This window comes from Phoenix dactylifera, chromosome 18 (assembly GCF_009389715.1).
Source record: "Phoenix dactylifera cultivar Barhee BC4 chromosome 18, palm_55x_up_171113_PBpolish2nd_filt_p, whole genome shotgun sequence".
Taxonomy (NCBI): Eukaryota; Viridiplantae; Streptophyta; class Magnoliopsida; order Arecales; family Arecaceae; genus Phoenix; species Phoenix dactylifera.
The window spans coordinates 553,658-576,882 of record NC_052409.1 but is presented as its reverse complement, the minus strand read 5'-3'; the positions used below and the strand labels follow the sequence as shown (position 1 = coordinate 576,882).

The 23,225-nt window shown below is 37.5% G+C and overlaps 1 long non-coding RNA gene and 2 pseudogenes across 1 annotated transcript; 1 reads left to right on the top strand and 2 right to left on the bottom strand.

Moving 5' to 3' along the window:
* Positions 1-215: 215 nt before the first annotated feature.
* On the bottom strand, positions 216-3,267 carry LOC113462713. The gene is made up of 2 exons (XR_003385685.2): positions 2,509-3,267; positions 216-520 (listed from the first exon to the last, which is right to left on the bottom strand). It is a non-coding gene; the product is annotated as an uncharacterized LOC113462713 (long non-coding RNA).
* Positions 3,268-6,411: 3,144 nt separating this feature from the next.
* LOC120104376 lies at positions 6,412-16,638 on the top strand (annotated as a pseudogene).
* A 2,309-nt stretch (positions 16,639-18,947) lies between these two features.
* LOC120104377 lies at positions 18,948-22,522 on the bottom strand (annotated as a pseudogene).
* Between the last annotated feature and the right edge of the window lie 703 nt (positions 22,523-23,225).

Sequence of the window (23,225 nt, the reverse complement as noted above, 5' to 3'; positions counted from 1 at the left end):
AAAAATAAGTTATGGTGTCTAATTGAAAAAATTTAAAAATTTGGAGTCAAAGTATTTCTCGCCCAAACTTAAAGAGGTGTATGTATTTTTTTCCTAATTTTTAATCCAAGGGATTGGCTTTTTGGTTGGTAAAGTTGCAAAATAGTGTGTGTGCATGTGTGTGTGTGTATTTAAAAAGTCCTTTATGAAACAAAGTTTAAGAAAGAAAGATAGAATAAAAGAAAGAAAACCAATTATACATAAATACAAGCTAGGAATGAATCATGAAGTTACAAACAAGAGAAAGATGATAGAGTTGGGGGAACGCGGGGGGGGGGGGGGGGGGGAGGTTAGGGAGAGAGAGGGTATACACAATATTATCTACACAATGAAAAGGATTTATAAAGCCATATTCCCAAGAAGAAAAGATCTGTAAAGACAAAACAGAAAACAATATGTCAAATATAAAACCTATTAGAAAATCAAAACATTGCTCATCTCCATCTCGAGCTCCATTTTGGGAAGGGCCAAAATCATCCACCTGATTGTACAGAGGACAAGGGTAAGAAGTCCCCCTTCCAAAGATGCCACTTTTGTAAAAGTAGCATATTAGTTGAATCTTCCCATAATTTCCCTTTTTAATATGTAACTATAACTTTTTTATTTTTACATATTAAAATCAATATGTAAGATTGAAGTTAATCTTGCTTTTGATACACCAGCCTATATTTTGATATCTAGGTTCTTCATTGGCTAAGCTAGATGTTTCAATCAATTTTTCATTTGCCTGAGATGAACTAATATTTTGATTCATCTTGGCATCGATGTAGTAAAATCAATTTCAGTAATTTACTCAAAAACAAAATAATAGTATATGGCACCTATTTACAGCCTTATGATTGGTCCAACCTTCCACATTCTTTCCTTTTTTGGAAAAATCAAGACTCCTCTACAGAGATTTTAAAAAGGAGAAGTCTAACCATATGAGACAGGGATCTTAGAGCCTTTGTTTAATGGAAAAGATAAGCAAAAAATCCTATTGCGTTACAAAAAACAAAGAAATGCTTGTGAAATGAAAAATAAAGTGATGAAGCACAAAGAAAAACATAATCATAGTGTCATTAAATTTCTACAAATACTATATGTTTATCCAAATATCAATATTCGTATCAAGGACCTAGACTGTACAATCTATGATCCCACGAAGAAGCGATATAAATTGGAACCTATGCATATCTCATAGTAGAAGGAAAAAATGAGCATTTAGGACCAAATTATAAGTCTCCAACCATCATGGGTTGTGTCAGCAAATATGCAAAAAGAAGGAAGAAAGTAGAGCGTATTTAACTATCTTAGGCAATAAGAGGGGGAAGTAAATTGTGCATGAAATCAATTTATGATGTTAAAATGTTTAAAGATAAATCTTGAAGTGGATAACAAGATTCAGCAAGAAAAGAATTTGATTGGTTGGTAATGAATGCTCCAAAACTGTAAGTTTTAATGTAACACGTTAATTTCAGCATTTAATTAAAAATTACAGTCTTTCTCATAAAGAATCTATCAATCATGAAAAAGTAGTTATTATTAAGTTGCTACTGGCTGCTCTTGGATTGTTGTTATTTCTAATTAGAGTCAGGAAAATCATTAATGCCCCCTACTTCGCAAAGGGTTATTTGTCCGGACTAAAAGCTCATTAATAAACAGAATGAGTTATATGGAAGCTATATTGCAAAAGTTAACTTGGAGAAGATATTGACATGTTTTAATTTAGGTCACAGTTACCTATTTTATTGTTTTCTTGGTTCATGTTTGAGTTTGTATCTTGTCATTAATTCTTTCTTAATGAAGTAGGTCAGGTGAAGGCAGTGTCAGAAATTCAATTTTGTTGATTTATATGATTAATATCAACTTAAAATTTGATTTGCAGATAATTATAGATAAATGGTCAAGGAAATGTATAGGATAGAAAGAGTGGAGGAGCAAGGGTTGATCTAATGCATTTTGAAACTAATCGAAGCTTTGTGACAATTCTCAACTAAATAATCTTTTCACGTTAGGCAGATCATATGGCGCATCAGATAATACCACTGCAGAATTGGTGGATGATTTAGCAAATTAATTCATCACAGTACATATACAATACATTGATGTGGTTATCTCCAAACTATTGCAACTAATACATATAATTCATTTCCGATGTCTATACTAGAATCTCTGCATCTTTTTCACTCCACCCATTTGTCCCTTTAAAGTCCATTTATCTTTTTTAATAGTTTGGAAAAATCTGAACACCTAATTCCTTGTCATTTATCAAAACAGAAAGGCGGACAAAAAATATGAGATAACAGATAATGGGTAGATACCAAGAAATTCATACAATGCAAAGCAAATAGTAATTTATAAAAAAAACACAAGGAATTAAACCAAATAAACCTATGAAAATAGTAAAGAGAGCCTATTTTTGAATCTGGCAATTCGCAAAAGTAAGAACAAGGCTACGACAATATAGTAACGTGAGATGGGGAATACCGATTTTTTTGACGTTTCTTGAAGCAAGAGCAACTGTGAAGAGAGCTATTTGGCAAGGTAAAGATTTTCATCAAGTGTTCTTGGTTCAGGAGATGCATTAGTCCAAGGCCAAGGGATGCTACGTCCCCTTCCACATCCATCTCAACCATTCTTTATCTCTCGCACGAGATCAAGAACAACAAAATGAGGAAAGGACAAGAAATGAAAGAAAGATCTAGACCTCCTGTCCACTTCAAATCGAAATACAAACCCTGAAAAGAGGAAAATACCCAAGAAAACCCGAACCTCCGTCTCAAGAGAAACAAAAACAAACCCTAGATCTTCGGAACCCACTGCATCCGATTCAAACCCTAGCTTCCCTCGAGACTGGAGAATCAGCACCCTTTCCCAAATATCCGACAACCAGGGAGGGCTCGGAGCATGGAAACCCTAGATTTCTAGCTCCGTAGCAGGAAGAACCACGGATCTATAGATCGGAATCGAGCTCCAAATCCCTCACAAGATCCCAGAACCGATCGTAGCATAGTACGAGACGTCGATCTCTCCCAGAGATCGACGTAGCTTGGGATCGCAGAGCTCGTCCTTCCTGAAATCGAAGAGAGCCTCGGAAAACATGGAAAGGAAGGAGAGAGGCTGTTCTTTTTTTTTTTTCTCTTTCACAAAGAGAGGCAGCCATTTAACGAGCGGCCAGAACTTATATAGCAACCGATTGCCTTGAATCACGGAGACGTGAGTGTTCACGAATTTTGGCGCCTATTGTTTAGAGATCGTATATAGAAAGAAACGATCTGAACCGTCTGCTCCCTTCTCTAGAGTGCCCGAAAGGCCATTGATCGGAAATTCTGGTTCGCGGGGCGTCACGCGAAGGGAAAGCGGGGTGCTGGCGGGACAGCGTTAGCGGACGGGACGTGTTTCAGCAGTGAGAACCGGCGGCCGGGGTGGTTTCTTGCCCGCATAGAGTTTTCTATGAACCCAAACGTAGGATGCATTTTTCACTTGTAGATACTGGTCAGGAATAGCGCGGAGTGCGGAGATGGGACCGATTCTGTTGTTCCGCGGGAACGTTTGAAATGGACTTTCCAGGGGATAAATCCAGCCAGCGATCCACAACGCAGGCTGTTGACTTCGCAGCGGTCAAAAGAAGGTGAGCAGAAATTTAAACATGGTGGCCGAGATCTGCTCTCCTCCGTCCCTTTCAAAGAAAAGGAAGGGTCATCCTTCGGTGTCCAACCCTGTACCTAAAAAAGCTTCATTGCCGCATGTCACGCGATGAGGCTGGTGTTTCCATACTCCAGACCGCTTGCAAGTTCCTCTTCTTTTTTTTCCCTTTTTTTTGCGCTTTATACTATAATCAAGGCCTGCAGACATTAATTCTCCTCAACTTGAGAAATGCTGCATGCACTCCTGCAATGCATGGCAGGGCACGCGTCTTTACAGTAGTGGTAGCAATTATGATACAACTCATCATCCTAACCCAACTTTAAGCATTTTTTCGTCTGACGTATATTGATTTAAGTCATGAACAGGTCAACTAGTTCAGTCCTATTTATTAAATAGATCAAATTCAGGTTTCAACTTCTGATCTATTTAATTATTAGATCGGGTTATGATCTAACCATTTGACCCGTTTACAAATTATTTAACTCATTAAAACTTGCTTAATTTATTTCTATTATATTTAATCTATTTGACCCATTTAATTCTTAAAAATCTACTAACATGTTTAGCCTAATTCAATTTGTTTGGTAAACAGATTATGTGAGACAGGTTGGTTACTTATTTAATAAACATATAATGTTCGAGTTTACAAGTTTTTGACCCTACTTAGAGCTGATCAAAACTCGGACCGGGCTCTACAGCAGAAATTAGGCTCAATGGCTATGTTCAGGCTCGGCTCGGTCCGACCGTCGAGCTTAAATTTTTGTACAGGCCCAACCCGACTTTATAAATCTGGTCTCCGGCCCGACCTGATAGATCCGCTTTTTTCTTTGTTTGAAATTTGGAAATGGGACAGAATGGCCCCAACAACTTAATGGGCTATCTAAAACTGGATGTATTTTTCTACCTTTATTTTGTTTCTCTAATGGTTAATTGGGTTCAACATATGACTTGTAGTGCCAACTTTTTGAGACAAACATCTTGATTAATGCTAAAAATATAACTAGCCTATTTCAAATAGATAGTGTTGGTGGTGGTTTCAAACTTTGGAATTTGGATATATCTACAAACATTAAAAAAGAAAACACGGGCCAAGCCAAGCCGGGCCATTTTTATAAGTTTTCAAGCCCGGCCCGATTTTTTGATCGGGCCGCTTTTCCTGCCCAGGCCCGACCCATGAGCCTTTTTTTTAATGCCCAAGCCGGAAAAATTTCGGACCGAGCTGGGCGGGCCAGAAGGCCCATGATCAGCTCCTACCTGTATCCAGCCTAACATGTATCAACTCGATCCTATCCGATTGCCACCTTACTTTATAAATGGATATCTATCTAGTATCTACCTTTATGTTATTCAATTAAGATTAAAATAGAGAGAGAAGTAAAATCGGTTGTGCCTCTCTCCGGTTCTAGTAATTTCTCTTCCATTCGCCATCTTGACTAAAGTAAATCAATCTCCCTATGCTAGCCAACAAAATGCAACACACCCATTTGGGTCTAAATCTGAATTAACAATGGCATCTCTAGGTATATTGGTTAACTTTAGATGAATCGAGTTATATAGAAATCTGTGATTCGAGAATGGTTTCGCCAGTTTTGAGAAAATGAAGCTATGGTTTATTTATTTCTCTTGAGATATGCCACACTCCTATCCCATATGAACCTCGAGGATATCTGTGCTTGCACACGTGCCCATCATACTGTCTAAGAAAAGTATCATCCATTACGCTAGCATATTTCCTTGTCTCCCAAAGGCTGAAATAATTTGGTGACGTAGCCTAATTTTATGAGGAATCAAGTGGTCCTCAGATGTGAGACGAGCATTCACCAATCCAAGCTCAGTCGACTAAAAAGTGGCGAGCGTAGGCATAGTTCTAGCCTTTCAGAAGGGGAGCCCTGTATTTATTCTCGTATCGTCAACCGATTGAAAAAAACAAGGAGAATAAAATATAAAAAAATTAGCTGAGAAGCTTCAGCTTATGCTTGGTGTGACTTACAAGCAAGCTCTATCATCCTAGAATGAAACTTGGTCGTGGTTATTAGTTGGATCCAGAAGAGCTCTAGGGGTGACGACAGTGTCCATCCACTGCTTCGTGACATTTGGGTTATGGCAAAGGAGGGGAAGCCTTTTAGGCCAAGCATGTTTTTCGAGAAGCCAATAAAACTGCGGATTGGATAGCTGCTTACCAGGCCAGTTACTTCGAAGGTACTCTGTGGGCGAGAGACGGTAAGATATTCCTAGCACTTCAGAGCATTTCATTTTCTGGCTTTATTGGATGTCTTCGTACTCGTCAGGTACGAATTCACTTTCTCTAGCGGAAAAAAGAAAAAAAAAACTTCAATTGAAATTCTATTTGTGTTATATAACGAGCAACCAGGCTCCAAATCAATAATCCATTCGTCTCGTCTCCATCTGCCTTTTTCGATCAACATCGTCATCGCCACAATACTTTCTCTGGCGGTGCAACATATGCGGATCAGAAACAACCGTCAGTTTTAGTAAATCCTACCATATCCACTCCGTCCACAGATAGCGTCGCGGCAGCGCGTCATCTTTCCGTTACCTCGACGCCACGCTGCGGCAAGCGAAGTCGGAGAACGGAAGGGGAGAGTCCTCGTTGATGAGCATTCGATTCAAGGGAAACCATATGGGCCGGACGGTCCAGATCGTTTCTTAGCACACCATCTGCGTCAAAAGTCGCGAACTTTGGAGTGCCCCTTTCTCCATCTGTGCCCCAGGGCAGTTTCGGCTGTTATATTAGTGCGGCGGACTGAGGGACGCCTGTTCGATGGTCCTCTGTTTCCCCCATCTCTCTCTTTTCCCACCTCTCTCTCTCTCTCTCTCTCTCTCTCTCTGAGGGTTTCGAGCCTCGAAGGCCTCTCTTTACTTTTCGGTTTTGGGAACGATCTCTGTGATCCGAATCGCCATCGATGTCCGGGAGAAATCTCCGCCTTTTCCCCCCCTCCGATCGGTTCTGGGATTTAGAGCGAGGGATTTGAAGCTCGATCCTAATCTATAGAGCCGCGGACTCGCGAAGCCGAGAGGATTCCGTTGTTCTTCGAGCTCTGGAGCCGGAAATCTAGGGTTTCTCTGCTGCGTTCCCTTCCGATGACGGTGTTCCAATGGCGGGGGAAGCTAGGGATTTGAATTGGACGGAGGGGTCGAAGATCTAGGGTTCGTTTCTTGTTTTCTGAGACGGAGAACCGGACTCTTTGGATTTCTTCTTACTTTTTAGGGTTTGCTCAATTGTTGAGACGTTGCCTGGAGATTTAATCCTTCCTTTTGTATCGTCACCTCTCTCCTTGCTGTTGCCGTTGTTGGTATTTGTTGTTGTTTTTGTTCTTGCATGAGAGATACACAAAATGGTTGAGATGGATGTGGAAGTGGCGAGGGACATAGCAACCCTTGACCTTGATCTGCTGCAGCTCCCAGAAGTCTCTCCGATGGCACTCAAACAAAATCCTGCCATTGCCGAGCACCTCTACTTCCAGTGGCTCTCGCTTCCGGAAACACTTAAGCTGGTACTTGGGCTCGCTTTGCTATTTTTGTATGCTGGTTTGCTCTATTCCTTGTGCTAGAGTTCTTTGAAGAAGTCGAAGATGTTAAAGACCCGTGGATTATCTATTATTTTAATATTGATTTATCATCTATTATTTAAATATTTTATCAGCATGATTTAGAATAACGTGCCAAGAGGAGATAGGAGGCTTGATTTCTGAATTGTAGAAAAAACATACAGATGTCAGAGGAAGTGACGAGTGGAGCAAAAAAAAAGAGGAGTGAAGTTTGTAATATAGGTCACTGAAATTAATTGCAACAAGATTTGCCAAGCATTAGATACATAATACTGACATTAACCACACTAAAGTATTGTAGATGCCATAGTTTGGTTGCCTAATTGGATAAGTTATAATTAATTTTGAATTTCTGGAAACCAGATCTTTTCATGATATGATTCAGTCTAACACAAAAAGATAAGGGAATTAGGAAGGATTTTAAACATTTGATTTTTTTTTTTCCAAATGTGCTAAATTTCCTCCTCATCTCTCTCTCCCCACCTTGAATGTTTACATAACCATTTTATAAACAAACTATCTACTAATCCAATCATAATTTATTTGTAAATTATATAAGCTAATAATTTTTACCCTCGTCTTACCTGAACTACATAATTCATTGAGCTCTATCGAAAAAAGAAGCACATAATGACAGGATACCATGACCTTCTCTTGTCCTTCTAAAGGTTTAAGAGATTGCTTGCATCCATTTGAATGACCAATTAAGCATCCCACATTTTATTTATGGAGGCACCAATGACTTTCCATATCTATAACTAGAAACAACACCTTACTAAGAATATGGAAAAGCAATACATATTAAATATTTTTACTAATTAATGGATTCCCAAGTCAAAGAAGTAAAAAACACTTTTTTTTGTCTCGATTATCTGTCAAATTGGCTTACCATACATGGAACTTAAGGTTTTCTAAGTATTCGACTACCAATTGACCGAAGTTCTCTTTACATGGAATTCTGTTGTGGTCCACTTCAAGAATTTCATCACATATTCAATATTAGAAAGTTGCTACCCCCCTCCTCCAGATTCTCAGTTTCTCTATGCTGTTTCAAGCTAAATTAGGTCCCAAAATACTGTTTTCTTTTATACTACTAGCACTTTTTGTTATTTTTTAGGCACTATCTCCTTTTATTTTTTCACATCATTATTGTACATAGGTGTTTCTTGTTCTCATTTACTAATGTTTTTCTATAAAAAATAATTTGCAATTTTATTATTGTTTGGTTCCAAATACTTGGGTTGTCACTATGATCCTTACGTGCAAATAAGGAACTTTCTGTGGAGTTTTGTAACATTTTCCTGATCCTTTTAAGCTATTTAAAGTTATATCCATTATGTCTTCTCCTCCTCTTTCTTGACCTTCCAAGACAAGTTTGAGCATCTGTCCTTACCTTGGCCTTCTTGGACCCTTGTTATGCATACCCATACCATCTTAGTTCTTAATCCTTTTCCTAGCCCTTTTAAACTCAATGTTCTTGTCTTTACTAAGTACCTATTCTTTGCTTTGGGGCTCTTTTTATTTTCTGGCATCTTCTAACACAGAATATTGCCGCCCTTCCTACCATTTTTCAATTTTTTTTTTCACTTAAGCTTGATAAATATTGATTAGGTAATACTCTAAAGATGCCTTTTTTTTTTGGCGTGTTTCTCTTCTTTCGTTTGTAAAAATCCCCAACATAATGAACCAATATTGTGGTCTCCCTTGGCCTCCGATTTTGAACACACTTTTTTATCATCCTGATTACTTTCTTCATACATTTTTCTGCAGTTTTATTTCTTTCTCGAGGCACACTCATTGCTAGCATCTTTTGTAGGTAAAATCTTTGCTTGATGATGCAAGGGCAGGCTTACCCTTGTATGTTCCTGGGAGCTCTGGTAGTGCAAATGCTGCTGCAAGCAATTCATTGCCTTCCATGTTCCCTGCTGGCAGTGCACCTCCACTTTCACCTAGAAGCACATCTGGATCCCCTCGTATTATGAAACGTGGTGCAGGGGCTGGGCCGTCACCTTTTGGATCTCCTCTAAAAGTGGTTAGTGAGCCAGTGAGAGAAGTCATACCTCAGGTACTGTTCGACTTGTGACTCAATGTGCTACAATGCAACAGACTTTGCTGTGGTATTGGTGGCAACATATCTGCAGATTTGCTTCTGACCAATGCTTGATATCCTTGCAGTTCTACTTCAAGAATGGGCGCCCCCCTTCATTCGAACTAAAAGAGCAATGCTTATCTAGAATTAATCAGCTTTTCTATGGCCACTTGGATGGTCTTCAAGTACAAGGTGAACCTAAAATTTACATTTCTTTGCTCAATGGCTTAAATCAAATATTATGTCTAACAATCCATTTGCTGTCAGAATTTAAATCTGTCACAAAGGAAATTTGCAAGCTCCCATCATTCTTTTCAAGCGTGCTTTTTAGAAAGATTGATGCAGACTGCATTGGTATTATAACAAGGTACGCGAACTTTCCTGTATATCTGATATGTTGTAACTTGATGAAACAAGCATGGAGAATCTTGTTCAAGGCCTTTGACCGTTCCTGCTTCACTTCTGTAGTTGATATGCGTGATTTCTTTCGTGTTTTTTCAAATTTCATATTTATATGTTTTTCTACAAGAACACCTGCCGGTTGTTCTTTGTGGTTAGTTTATAGTACTTTTTTTCCTCTTCTTTTGAGATTGGATGGCAGTAAATTTATAATGTTGAGATAAAATATAATAAGTGAATCTTGCAGCCTTGCTGTTATCAAAAATAATTTCCAACTTCAAATTGTGTTGTTATTTTCTTGTAGAGGATATGACATATACTTGTCAATAGTTAATGATTTGATTCGTCATTTTTTAAAGCTTGCTTATTAATATATTTTAATTGGAGGCATTAATAAATCTGAATAACTGGCCTCTCTTGATATGCTTTTTAGGGATGCCTTTGTTGACTATTGGATAAACAGCAACATGATAACCATGGATATAGCTATCCAAATATTTACAATTTTGAAGCAGCCAGATCGCGGGTACCTCACGCAGGTTTGTAATATATATTACTGAAAGAATTAGCTTATGGAAGCCTTTTGCTGGATAAAATCACCATGTTCACCATATGATCTGCTCCAAATGGCAAATTTAGGATTATAATAGATGGGCTTCATATTTTTATCTTTTAGTTTCTAATCTAAGTTATTATTGATTAATATTAGGAGGACTTCAAACCTGTTCTTCGAGAACTTTTGGCCAGCCACCCTGGGTTAGAATTTTTACAGAGCACACCTGAGTTTCAAGAACGGTATGGTAAGTTTATTTTCTAATGTAAATTTTATATGAACAAATAAGTAGGGATGCATTCTATATGTTGATTGTATTTGAACTACATGGTTGATTGCTGATGTGCTTCTGCAAGTTGATGGAGTTTATATGCTTGGAGATGAACTGCATGTATTTATAAATATATTCCTGGGTTAATTCTGATGAATGTCTTTTCCAGTAACTGAAATATGTGAGAAAGAATAGAAGGTCTCATCTTATATTTTGCGTTCATATACTGCAATACCTATAAGTCTTGAATGATTAAAAGTTGCAAAAGGGAAAGCACCTTATGTTGTATCATTTCTGTACTTCGTGATCTGGCACTGATAATTGAGTAGGGAAAGGAATTGTAAAACTATGCATGGGCATATGTGAAATTTGATAAATGTTAGTTCATAAATCAAAGACGTTAGGTGATTCATGGAACTTGCTAGATCCTGCGCTGCTTGAGAAGTTTTCCTTGTAATGATATTTTATTTGTGCTGCATGACTCAAGGGTGTACATTGGTTTTGGGGGATGTTCCAGTTTTAAGCTCATCTTTCTATTACAGGATGAGGAGGGGGAAAGTTCTGGTTGACAATTGAATACTTAATTTGTGAAGGAGGATAGTATCAGTCAGCTGCTAATATGGCTAGCCCTCCAAGTCGCTACCAATTTATATTTCACCTCTATTTTGCTATTCTGGAATCACCAGGCATACTGTGCCTGTGTGTGGATAGGCATGATACTAGTAAAGTGCCGGTACTGATACTTTAACCCTTGGGTTAGGATGTATTTATGGTAATTAATTTAGGTCTTTCACTACCATGGTGTTCTTTATGTATGGAGATGAGGTCATACCAACGAATAGAAGAATTTGTATACTATACATAGTATTTGGTTTAGGCTTCATAACTTGTCTACATTGAATTAGAGTTCTTGACCATTTTTTTGTTTCAAAGTCACAAGTCTTGTCCATAATTTCTAAGATCCTGGCAATCCTAAGCTCTCTAGGATGTTTTATCATTTTTTCTACTTATTTTGTTTCGTAAGCAAGTAATGGGTGACAGTCTTCATTGTTGAGGACATGTTTGTAGCATTCTAATTTCCCTTCCATGGGAATTGAGGTTAATGTTTTATATCTTTTGCTTTCTATGAGTAAGTATGAAAGTGCTTTCCTGGTTTTTCTGAGGAATGAAGAAGTGAATAACAGATTTATAGGAAACCGAGTTGGGCAAAAGGGAAAAAAGTCATTGGTAGTAAAACAAAGAAGTGTTTAATGTTCACATGACTTATGCACAAATCTCAACATCAAATGCATTTGCCTATGACAATGTTATTAATCTTTTTAAATGTAACAGTATTACAATTGGCTCATCAAATTGAATATGTTTCTGAGAGAATCAGGAACTTCATTAAGATAATGAAGAAATTCCTGAAATGCCTTTCTCTATCAATGAAAGCAAGAAAGAGATCAGCATCAACGAATCTCATTGAGAGAACTCAAGATATTTGTGGTGTATAAATACATTTAAACTAGACATTCATCTTTGCATGTTTAAACAGTCATCTAATATCAAAGATGACACTAGGTTATAGTGATTATGAAGGAGAGATTTTAGGATAAGCTAATTACAGTTAGGTACTTGGTAAAAGTCAGCAAGTGATACAACAAAAGATGTTATACAATCATTGCTTTTAAGAAAAGATGACGAGGTTTGTGTTTGATTTAGTGTAGTCCAACGATAAGTTATGATTTGGTTTAGTGGTTTGAAGTGTGTTTTGATACATTATTGTAGTAATAAGATAATGTAATTCCTCTCGGACCACTAAATAAAGTCTTATTTTTAGGCTGCATTTGCTCACAATTGTGAAAGGACAATTTCCATTTACTGCTACCGATCATATCTTCTATTTTATGAAGTGTCTTTTCTATTCTATTTTTACATGTTATGGATTAATTGTGAGAGAGAGGTGCCTAGTGTCCTTTTATTTGAATGATCTCATTGCGATTTATGCTTAAGTGTAATAGCTAATGCCTTCGCAGTTAGGTATCTTGGCTACTTATCTATTATTCTGGAAAATATCTATTTGCTGCGTCTTTTTGTTCAAAGTTCATATTTACAGGATAGATATGTGGCGATAAAATTCATTGATTGGTTATCCTCCTCCATTGTGTAAATTACACCATGCCATTTGAGATTTTTTCACTTTTATTATAGTTTTACTATATTTTCAATTTTTGGTTTCCTTCCAACATTCTCCAGCAAAATAATCTTAATTTTTGCTATTTCTAATAAATATATACATAAACCTGTTGCCAGCGGAAACTGTCATATACAGAATATTTTACTACATGAATAGATCTGGAAATGGTCGGCTTACCCTTAGAGAGCTTAAACGTGGAAACTTAATTGCTGCAATGCAACATGCAGATGAGGAGGAAGATATTAACAAAGTCTTGAGGTATTCCACTGGAACCAAAATTTTATATTATCAGAAATCTTGTTACTCAAAAACTTTCATTTTTGGTCTGCCATATCACAGACTTTGTGTTCATTAGTGTTTGAAACATTCTTTCTGTTGCATTGCGGTTCTGTTCCAGTTATTATCTAGCCATTGCATTTTCTTTTTCAATAGCTGCTTTCAATATTTGTCCATGCATTCCAAATTCAAATACTCTACCATGCCTGTGGAGAACTATAAAAATGGTATTCTTATTGTGGAGAAGCTAGGTTGAGTTACAACTTTAAAGCACAGAAATCTGTAGGTTAAAGGTGATTTTTTTTGCATAAAAAAGTTTTTATTTATCCGCCCTTGATGACTGCCTTGAACTATAACATTTAGCATGTGAAAAATTAACACCATGTAAAACTATTTTTATTCTTCAGGTACTTCTCTTATGAGCACTTCTATGTAATATACTGCAAATTTTGGGAACTCGATACAGATCACGATTTTTTTGATCGATAAGGAGAACCTTATCCGATATGGAAACCATGCCCTAACTTATAGAATTGTTGACAGAATTTTCTCACAGGTTTGTTACTTTCTGCTGTCATGGATTTCAGATTGGATAAAAGCAACTCATATTTTTTGTTGAAGTAAATCTGCTATGTAAATTTTTATTTTTCTATAACATTTTAAATGCTGCAACTGTACCATAGGTCCCAAGAAAATTTACCAGCAAAGTTGAAGGAAAAATGGGGTATGAAGACTTTGTTTATTTTATATTGTCAGAGGAGGACAAATCGTCTGAGCCTAGCCTTGAATATTGGTAATCTAACATATCTCATTAATTATCTGATGCCTATTGATCTTTGTGTGTTTCATGGTCATAAATTGTTGTAATTTCTTTTATTCCATGATTCAGCTGGCATACATATCTCGACCATGAACTTTTGTTGATTAGAGATCCCCTATTAAAGATGCACCAGACTGTAATAAAGTACCCCACTCATGTCACTAGCAACTAGCAAATTCTAGTAGATGTGTTTGGTCAGACAAGCGTCTAGCCATTTTAGACCTACGCCAAAGCTTGATTTTAAACCTATACTAAGGCTTAATCTCTTATCTCTTGCTCTGATCACAGAGAAACTGATAGCTAATCCAGAAAGGATGCCTTTATGTGTTCTATGCGCCAATAGTATAGTCCTGATTGGTGACATGAGAATAGCATTGAATACTTGAATACTTAGCTGCTATATGGAACAAAACTTTGGAGGAACAATTGAAATCCAACACAGATGATGCCTATCAATAGTTTCTAATGGGAAAATACAGTGAGAAAGGATTCAGAGAGGCAAATTAATTGTTGGGTGAGACTTGTTAGTAATTGTTGGGAAAAAACAGTGACAAAGGCTATTATTCCTCAATTATGATAATGAGATACAATAACTTCGTAACTTGCTTAAGTTTGGATAATATATATTGCGAGGCTAGTCTTTTTTAATAAGTGACGATCAATTGGCATCACAGAAAATAAATCTGTCATGACTGATGCTTGATCAACTGACCCATTAAGGTAAGCACTTCCTCGGCTTGCCATACTTGTAGGTAGGACTACCTTGTGCTAGGAAATTCTTATCTTGATGTGAATCTATGTCAAATCCTCGGACAGTAGGCTGGTAATAAGACCTACTAAAATTTTAACATGTGCTTCCAATTAATTTGATATCTGATGATATGAAATAATTTCACTCACATTTAATTTTCAGGTTCAAATGTATAGATTTAGATGGAAATGGAATTCTCACATCCAATGAAATGCAATTCTTTTATGAGGAGCAGTTGCATCGCATGGAATGCATGGCACAGGAACCTGTTTTGTTTGAGGATATTTTATGCCAGATGATTGATATGATTGGACCAGAGGTCACCATATCTTTACCGTCACATCATATATAATATTATGCATAACTAGATGCTAGTATTTCTAACAAATGATAGTACTTATGCAGAATGAGAGCTACTTCACATTACGCGACTTAAAAGGCTGCAAATTGTCAGGAAATGTTTTTAATATCCTGTTCAATCTCAACAAGTTCATGGCATTTGAAACTCGTGATCCATTTCTTATACGTCAGGTGAGCATATGGTTCTGCATTTTCTGCCCGCCCACGTACAGTTACCTACAGCTAAGCTGAATCTAGCGATAGCCTTCTTATGCTTTCAATGATGAATGCAGGAGCGTGAGGATCCAACCTTGACAGAGTGGGATCGCTTTGCACATAGAGAATATATAAGGCTATCCATGGAAGAAGATGGCGAAGATGTATCCAATGGGAGTGGAGATGTTTGGGATGAGTCACTTGAGGCTCCTTTTTAAGATCAAACTTGGGTGAGCAACTAACTTTTAATACATAAATATACACATACATATTGTCATATAAGTCTACTTATTACTATTTTTTAAGCTAGAAATGGTGCACATTGCCATTGAGTAAAGGGAAGTTGATCATTAACATTAACAACATGGATTAAAGTTAACTGGACATGGGGACATATTGCTCTTTATCGCAGTCATATTGCATACTGAAAGGCCATGATGAAGTTATTAAAAAAACAATCTTTTACGCACTAACTTGTGTAAACATTGTCTGTACTAGGACAAAGTACATTGTAAAGTTAAAACTAGATGACCCTGTATATGTATGCTTGAAGAGCAACCAGTAATTAATGGCAGGGTTTACTGCTATAATCGACCAGGCACTCTTTCCTACAGAAGGGATGGGCATGAAGAGGCACCATCCAGAGTAGTTAGTATCTTGCTTTTCACTTTAATGATTAGTTAGTAAACTGAGAAAGGAATCTCCCTTTAAGCAAGTTGGTTATAATTTGATGCAATTTTCTTTCATTTTATGACCTCTCCATGGTTTTATGTCATGTTCTATCTAGGCAACTGCAAGACAGTTATGGTCTTGTTGATGCTCAAAGCCGGGGCAGAAGCAGACACATAAATCGGATGAATTACTTTTTTCTTAAGAGGAACCAAGTGGCAGTATTCTGACCTTATTGATGATGTCCTACAAATTTCAATGCACATTCTAGTTCTGTTTTGCGCATTCGATGCACAAGATTTTTGCTGCTGAGTCAAGTAAAAGCGAGAAGCATTCTGGAGTGGTCAGTTCCTCAGTAATGCTGCTTAACAAAAGGGGGCGGTTGCGATGGCCCTTTTCTGACCACCATCCAAGAGCAGGTACTATGGATTTATGAAATGGTAGTCTTATTCATAGGTTAGAATCAATTATGATGATCAGTTGCCATGTTTTCTCTGTCATTCTCTCTTCTTGCTGGTTTATAAAGATTGTATCAGTATGGCCCGCCTTTTGTCTTCAGCTTTCTCCTAGCATGAATTTTCCTGCTTGGTTGGTTTGTCTCCTCTGGTGGATTTTGCACATTTCTTTTCTTAATTCAATTTACATGACGAAAGAGAGAACGTTGGCTACCTGTATTTTGTTCATGTTGTTGCTTAATGACATTGTCTTCTAAGGTTTGAGATCCTATCTGCACTGCATCCATTCAAGTCTTTATGAGTGATATTGATGTATTATTGGCTTTTGATTTCAATAATTTAAATTAAATAGATTTGACTATAAGTACCTGTTGGGGACTGTATTATTTAAGTGTTCATCCCTTAGTCCTTATTTCGATCCTTTGAAATGAAGACATAATCTGCTCCTCTGTTGTTGCTGTCTAGTCTGCATGAGTTGATCTTGTCAAGATTTCCTGAAAAAGAAAACCAAAGAGAAGAAGGATCATGTTCAACAGTTTGACTTCTATCATGCAAGATCTGTAACTTGTAGTTGCATTTTATGTCAAACAGTGCCAGGGGTTTCGGTTGTGTGCACTTGAACGATTCTCTTGCCTTTAGAAGGGATTAGGGAAACTTGCAAGATATGTTGCCAAATACAGGGATTAGTTGATTGTGGAGCTGCCAGATCAATGGTTGGCCTGAACTTTTTGTGCGGGCTCACTTGAAGCATTTCCTTTTACTATTGTGCTTAGTAGGATGCGGATTCAGGATCCACTCCTTCAGTGTTTACAGTATCTGAAGGTTGACAAGTGGTTGAAAGGTATATCTGCATTGAGCTGTGATAGCAGAACCTTGCAACTGGCTTGCCTCTTTGGATTAATACTTTGCAGGTTATTTGTATGATTACTTACCATTGATAAGTTATATGTATATTCGTTCTACCAATGCGCACTGCCTTTCCAAGTCCATTCTTTTCAGGCCCAATGCTGTAGGTTGATTTCATATCTTTGCTCTAGTCATTTTGATCGTTTAACAGATGTTTTGGATGCCAGGCTATGATGCCCTTTGGATATCTGTTGTTTTTTTTTGTTTTTTTTTTTTTGGAGCTGAAACTTGGGATATCTCGATGCTAAGGGAGCCTGGTTTGAGAATTGAGGGGAAAGCCCTTCATCCATGCTGGATGGGTCGTATGGTCGCGTCCTCACTGCCATTCCATAATTACATGCCACAAATTGTAATTGCAGGACTCAGCCTCCATGGAAGAGAAGTAATTTGGTAGCATGGGGGTGTGTTAAAGAAAGAGAGAAGCACCATTTTATCGAGGCGTGGGAGGAAGGTTGCCGTCTTGCTAAAGAACAGTGAGCGGAAAAAACTCCGGAAATTTCAAAATTATTATGATATCAATGTAAAACCATCACTCTTTACGTATAGGACCCCAATCTCGATTTATCAACAAATGGTAAAACAATTCAAAGCAGGAAAACTCTCAAGAATTTACATCTATTACTGAATCATAATTAACCCGGGTTGAAATTGGAATCTCTAAGCCTTTCGATGCTGAAACTTTCCCGAAATAATAAAGGGTAACTTCGAATGACTAAAAATAATCGAAAAATGATGAAAACTGGAATCCAGATTTGCTTCTCGCAGTCTTGGATCATCAAAAAACGACCTACAGTTCGAAAGTTTAAGGCCTCTTTTTTTTTTTTTTTGAAACTTGCGTGTTTTGGTCCCAAATCACCGAACCTACTTTCAACTTATTCTGATCCAACTGCTCTTAGTAATCCGAAGCCACAAGTTCCTCTCCACCTAAGAAAGCCCCGCCTTCAGTTTACCAGCAGCCATCAATTCAGGCTTTGGGTCATAGATCACGATACCGAACTAGATTGCTGTATGTAGAACGGCACGATCACTTATGGCATAAGATTTGTCAGCTCAGGATCATCATGAAGAAGCACCCTTTGAGAGCTGGCCACTACTAAGCAGGCAATATGCCTACCAACTCTAACGATTTCATCATGTGTTGCTACCAAGGTGGTCCGTAACGTTGTACTGGATGATTTGCTTGGTCCAGCGACCAAATAAGGTCAGAATGAAAGCGCACGTATATCAGCGATCGGTATCTCCAAATCTTTGTGATGTCTGCTTCGGATAACATGAGAAGAATAGAGGCATAAGGTCCTGAAACGTCAAGGCATGGTTTTCGATTTGACGCAATGTGTTTTATATAGCTTGCTAAGCAGCAGCCATCAAACAAGTGACTCCATGCATTCACCCGCATTAACCCATCCCAGCCTTCCTTCCTCAAATGTATTTTATATGATGATCGATCTGGTTTTATACATCCAGCGACGCTCAAGCAAATTATGAGACTAAGAACGGGCCTTTAAACCCCTCCGCCGGCCACATGTAAAGCCATCTGAATTGCAATGAGTGTTAAGGAGCAACCATACAGGCCTTTGAATCATCACGGGGAGAAGCCATTTTAAGCTAAACTCGAATCCTTTGAATCCCTCCTATGAACAGTTCTCCTTTAGCATGAGGAGCCAACTCTAGCAACACACTGAACAAGCACACGGAAAAGATCAACCTGCACAAATGGCTTCCTGTATCAAAATTAATTTAATGTCATGGTGGGCCGATATTAAACTAATAACCTTCCAGCATCATATCAGCTCTTTTGCCCTCACGACACTCAATCTAGACTGAAGGTCCAAAAACAGGGAAAAGCATCATATTGCAAACAAAATAATTGGTTACCTGCTGACAATCCATGATGAAAGAACAAACTTGGTAAAAAAATATCCTAGAAATGCAAATATCTAGACAAAATCTCTGACAGCGTCCCTTCTAAAAGATTCCCCAAGTTTTGGCTTTAGAACAATAATCAAAACTATCCCATAAGACCTCAGGATGTCTGCTTCTTCAGTTTTGCAAGCTCTTGCTGGATGGCACCACCTCTCTGGATACGATAAGATTGTAGGATTAGGAAAGAAGGCATCAAGTGATTGAGGAGGAGAAAGGAGGCATCAAACAGTTCCAATCATTATTAAAAACAAACCAGGATAAACAAAACAATGTCTGACCTTGATCCTTGCCAACATGACCTTGAACCTGTCAAAATCATTCAAGGCGCCTCTCCTCTTCTGAACAATCAATTTCCTTCCCCATGAACTGTTTTCCCACTTACTCTTCACATCTGACACCAAAGAATTTACTAGATGAAACAAAGAAAGGATTTATCTGCTTCAGCTGCTATGGAAACAGGATATAAAATCATACCTGCAGCTTCCATGGCAGCAATCAAAGTCTTCTTCTTAGGAAGTCTAGGAATGTCAATCTTAATATCGGTCAAGGAAAGCCTCTTAAATTCATTTGTCCTCGAACAATGTCAGGGGCATCGACCAGAGCCTGATAAAAATTTTCAAATGAACAATGACGAACAACAATCATCAACTATTATAATCTCATCTAGAACATTAAGACTGCATTTGGATGATGAATAGTTAACTACCGGATAGCTTTAGCCATCATTATTCATCCCTTATCCAGCTAACCAGCAAATAAAAATTATTTGTTATTTGGTTAGTACTCACCACCCACAATTAACACCATCTTGTGAAAAATAAAGCGATGGTAGTAAAGAAACAGTAAAAATGCCACTCAAGGGTAAAAGCAATACAGAAGAAATAGGGGGTTCAACTTATTTCACCCTCCCCCTTGAAATAACTCTGACCTCACATCTACCTTTTGGCCTGTTGACCGGACAAGGCTGTTCAAGCCTTTCCGTGTGGTGTTGGCTGGTTTGCTGGATAACCTTATACTATCCACCCTCTAACCAGCATCCAAACACAGCCTAAAGGAAAGTCATCAGACATAGGGGAAGAAGTGAAGGTGTGATAACAAATTTGCCGCTATTCATGTACACAGAAATGGACAATCATTTCCCAGGGGAAAAGGCATTAACACCAAAGCTGCTTATATCATGACAATGTCAATCCATTTTGCAGAAGTTAAAGAGCAAAAAAAAAAAGTCATGAGGGTGCAAAATGTTGGCCAAAGTAACCAGATTGTAATGATGTATATGATATTTATTTTCTCCAGTTTGAACAGGGTAGACAAGAAAGATCATTTGCAGATCATACAAAGTACACATCCAATCATGCAATAGTTTCCAATAGGGCAGACGACGTACAATAGAAATTAAATTAGACCAATTCTCCAGTTCAGAACAAAAGATTTTTAATTTTCTGAAGAAGAATACTTTTGCTACAATTAGTTGTTGATGAAGACCCAAAAAAGAGAGAAATGTAAAGGGTGGCAGGAACCAGCAATCTATATTACATTAAAAAAAAAGCTTATATTACACCTTCAATCCCTGTCATGAGAGAAATTAAAAGAAAAAAAGGCCAATAATGGCAACATTTAAAATCCCAACCTAAACATGAACCCAACCTAAAATACTACAACAAGAAGAAATGGAGTACTATTGTTAAGAAAAATTTTTCTGTGATTCTTATAAACTAAATATGATTCCATCAAGTTGGTGTAGATACCAACAATATAAGAGTACCGTTGGAATTAATAAAAGTTATACCATGTCTGCTTATCAAGAAAGAACTCAGAAATCTTTTTTAAAAAAGAACGAGAAAACAGACTGTTACATTTCAATTTCACAAATGTTCTGATATGTCACTCAAATCCATATCTCAACCTATGCACGTCGAGACTTACCAAGTCACTAATATACCATCGCTAATGTCAATATTTATGTTAGATGCAACCACACTGCCAGAAAATGACAAAAGTTTCGATCCAACCAAGAGTTAAGTCTCATCCGACAAGGGTTTCCCATTGACAATAGATAATGAAAACGTTTAAGCAATTTCTGTATAACCATGCCTCAAGATATCACAGTCGGAACAGAAGAATGGAAATGAAACAAGTCAACATGATATATTGAAACTCCAGCTCTTCTAACAAGAGATTGGAGTAAAGAAAAGGATAACAGTTGTTACAAATTCATTCCTGAATAGATACAGCAATTAGGTGTCCCCCAAAAATTAAAAAAAGAAATAACAGATCCTCCTAGCCAATTAATGAACCCTAGTTTTCACCCAAGCGCACGAAACAAAAACACCATCCAAACCACGCATCAATGGAGTGCTGAAGAAAATATTGATTACAGTTCTATTTCCCCTTTTCTCATCCCAATCGGGATAGCCGCGGTTGCCTGTCGTCGGAGTTAAGTTAGCGGACCTCGAGCATGATTCTCTTTTGCGATTAAAATTGTTTTGACATTTTCTGTTCGGAAGCACTCGAGTATCAGAAAATGCTATCGACGAAACAAAACCTTTATCAAGCATATCACCATGACCAAGTGCAAAACCCACCTTGGGCAGAGCTGAGATTCAGTCCATTGATATATGCTTGCCCACGGTCTTTCACAGGTAGCTGCAGCTCTAGCAATCCTCCTTTTGCTTCTCTGTCACATCCTTTGTTTATATACGATAAAAGTAGTCTTCCCCGGGGTGAGAAAGAGAGGGATTTCGACCTTCGTTTTTCGGGAGAACGAAATAGGGGATCTTTGACTTTCCGAAATTAGGGCGTCTCCCCAGAGTATACCCGACAGAGAGTGTTCTTCCAAAAAACCCCTTATTAAGAAAGTGTAAAAAGTCTCAAATCTTCAGACTTTTACTTATCAAACATTAAAACTCAAAACAAATAGCACAGTGCACAAGAATCGAAGAAATATTTACTTGTACGAAGATATCTTTCGTTTCTCATTTGCTCGAAAGAAAAATCTTGGGTTTGGTCATCTTCTTAATAAAATCGAAACTTTTCTCCAAAGAAAATGGATCAGAAAACAGATCAAATACATACTCGGTTCTGGTCGACAACGTCGACGATGACGACTAGTCTGCCGTAATCCTTCCCATAATTCACGAGGGCAACCCTCCCAATCTCCACGTATCGCTTGAACGGCTATCAAATCCGAAAGAAAACATGAGAAACAAAATCAAATAACAGCCCAAACCAAGGAAATCAATAACTAGAACGAAAAAGTCGAGAATCGAATACGGAGAGGATGGATTTTCTCACCATGGTCGGAGATTGGAGAGAGAGAGAGCGAAATAGAGAGGAACTAGGGTTAGGGTTCTCTCAGCGTGGAGAATTGTCCGGGAGCCGGCGCGAGGGGTTTTTATGAAGCTTGTCCGACCGCCGGATCTGAGGCAACGCTATTTGATGCTGCAGCGCGTCTGACGATGGGCCTCGTATCACTCAGAAACAACAAAATTGCCACGAGGGCGATCGAGGAAATCTAGGTATGCTGAATCTGACCGTCCATTGAACATCATAAATCATATATCTGTTCTGTGACAATTGCCATCAGACAACAGTCACCTTACAGCTGCTTGTGGACCGTTACGATGCCTGTTATCTAAACAAAAATAGTATGGAATAATATTGATGATGCGTCCATTTTGATGACGAGCTTTCCCTTTCTTAAACATGATCCTTCATACATATAGACGAACGTGCATATATATATATATACATACATACATATATATACATATATATACACACACACACAATATATATATATATAATATATATATATATATATATATATATTATATATATTATATATAATACACATACATAATACATATATGCACATACATATATACATATATGCACATACATATATACATATATGCACATACATATATACATATATACATACATACATATATACATACATATAATATATATACATACATATATACATATATATACATACATATATACATATAGATATATACATATATATATATACATATATATATTATATATATAATATATATATATATATATATTATATATATATATACTCATATATATATACACACACATATACATACACACACACACACACACACAC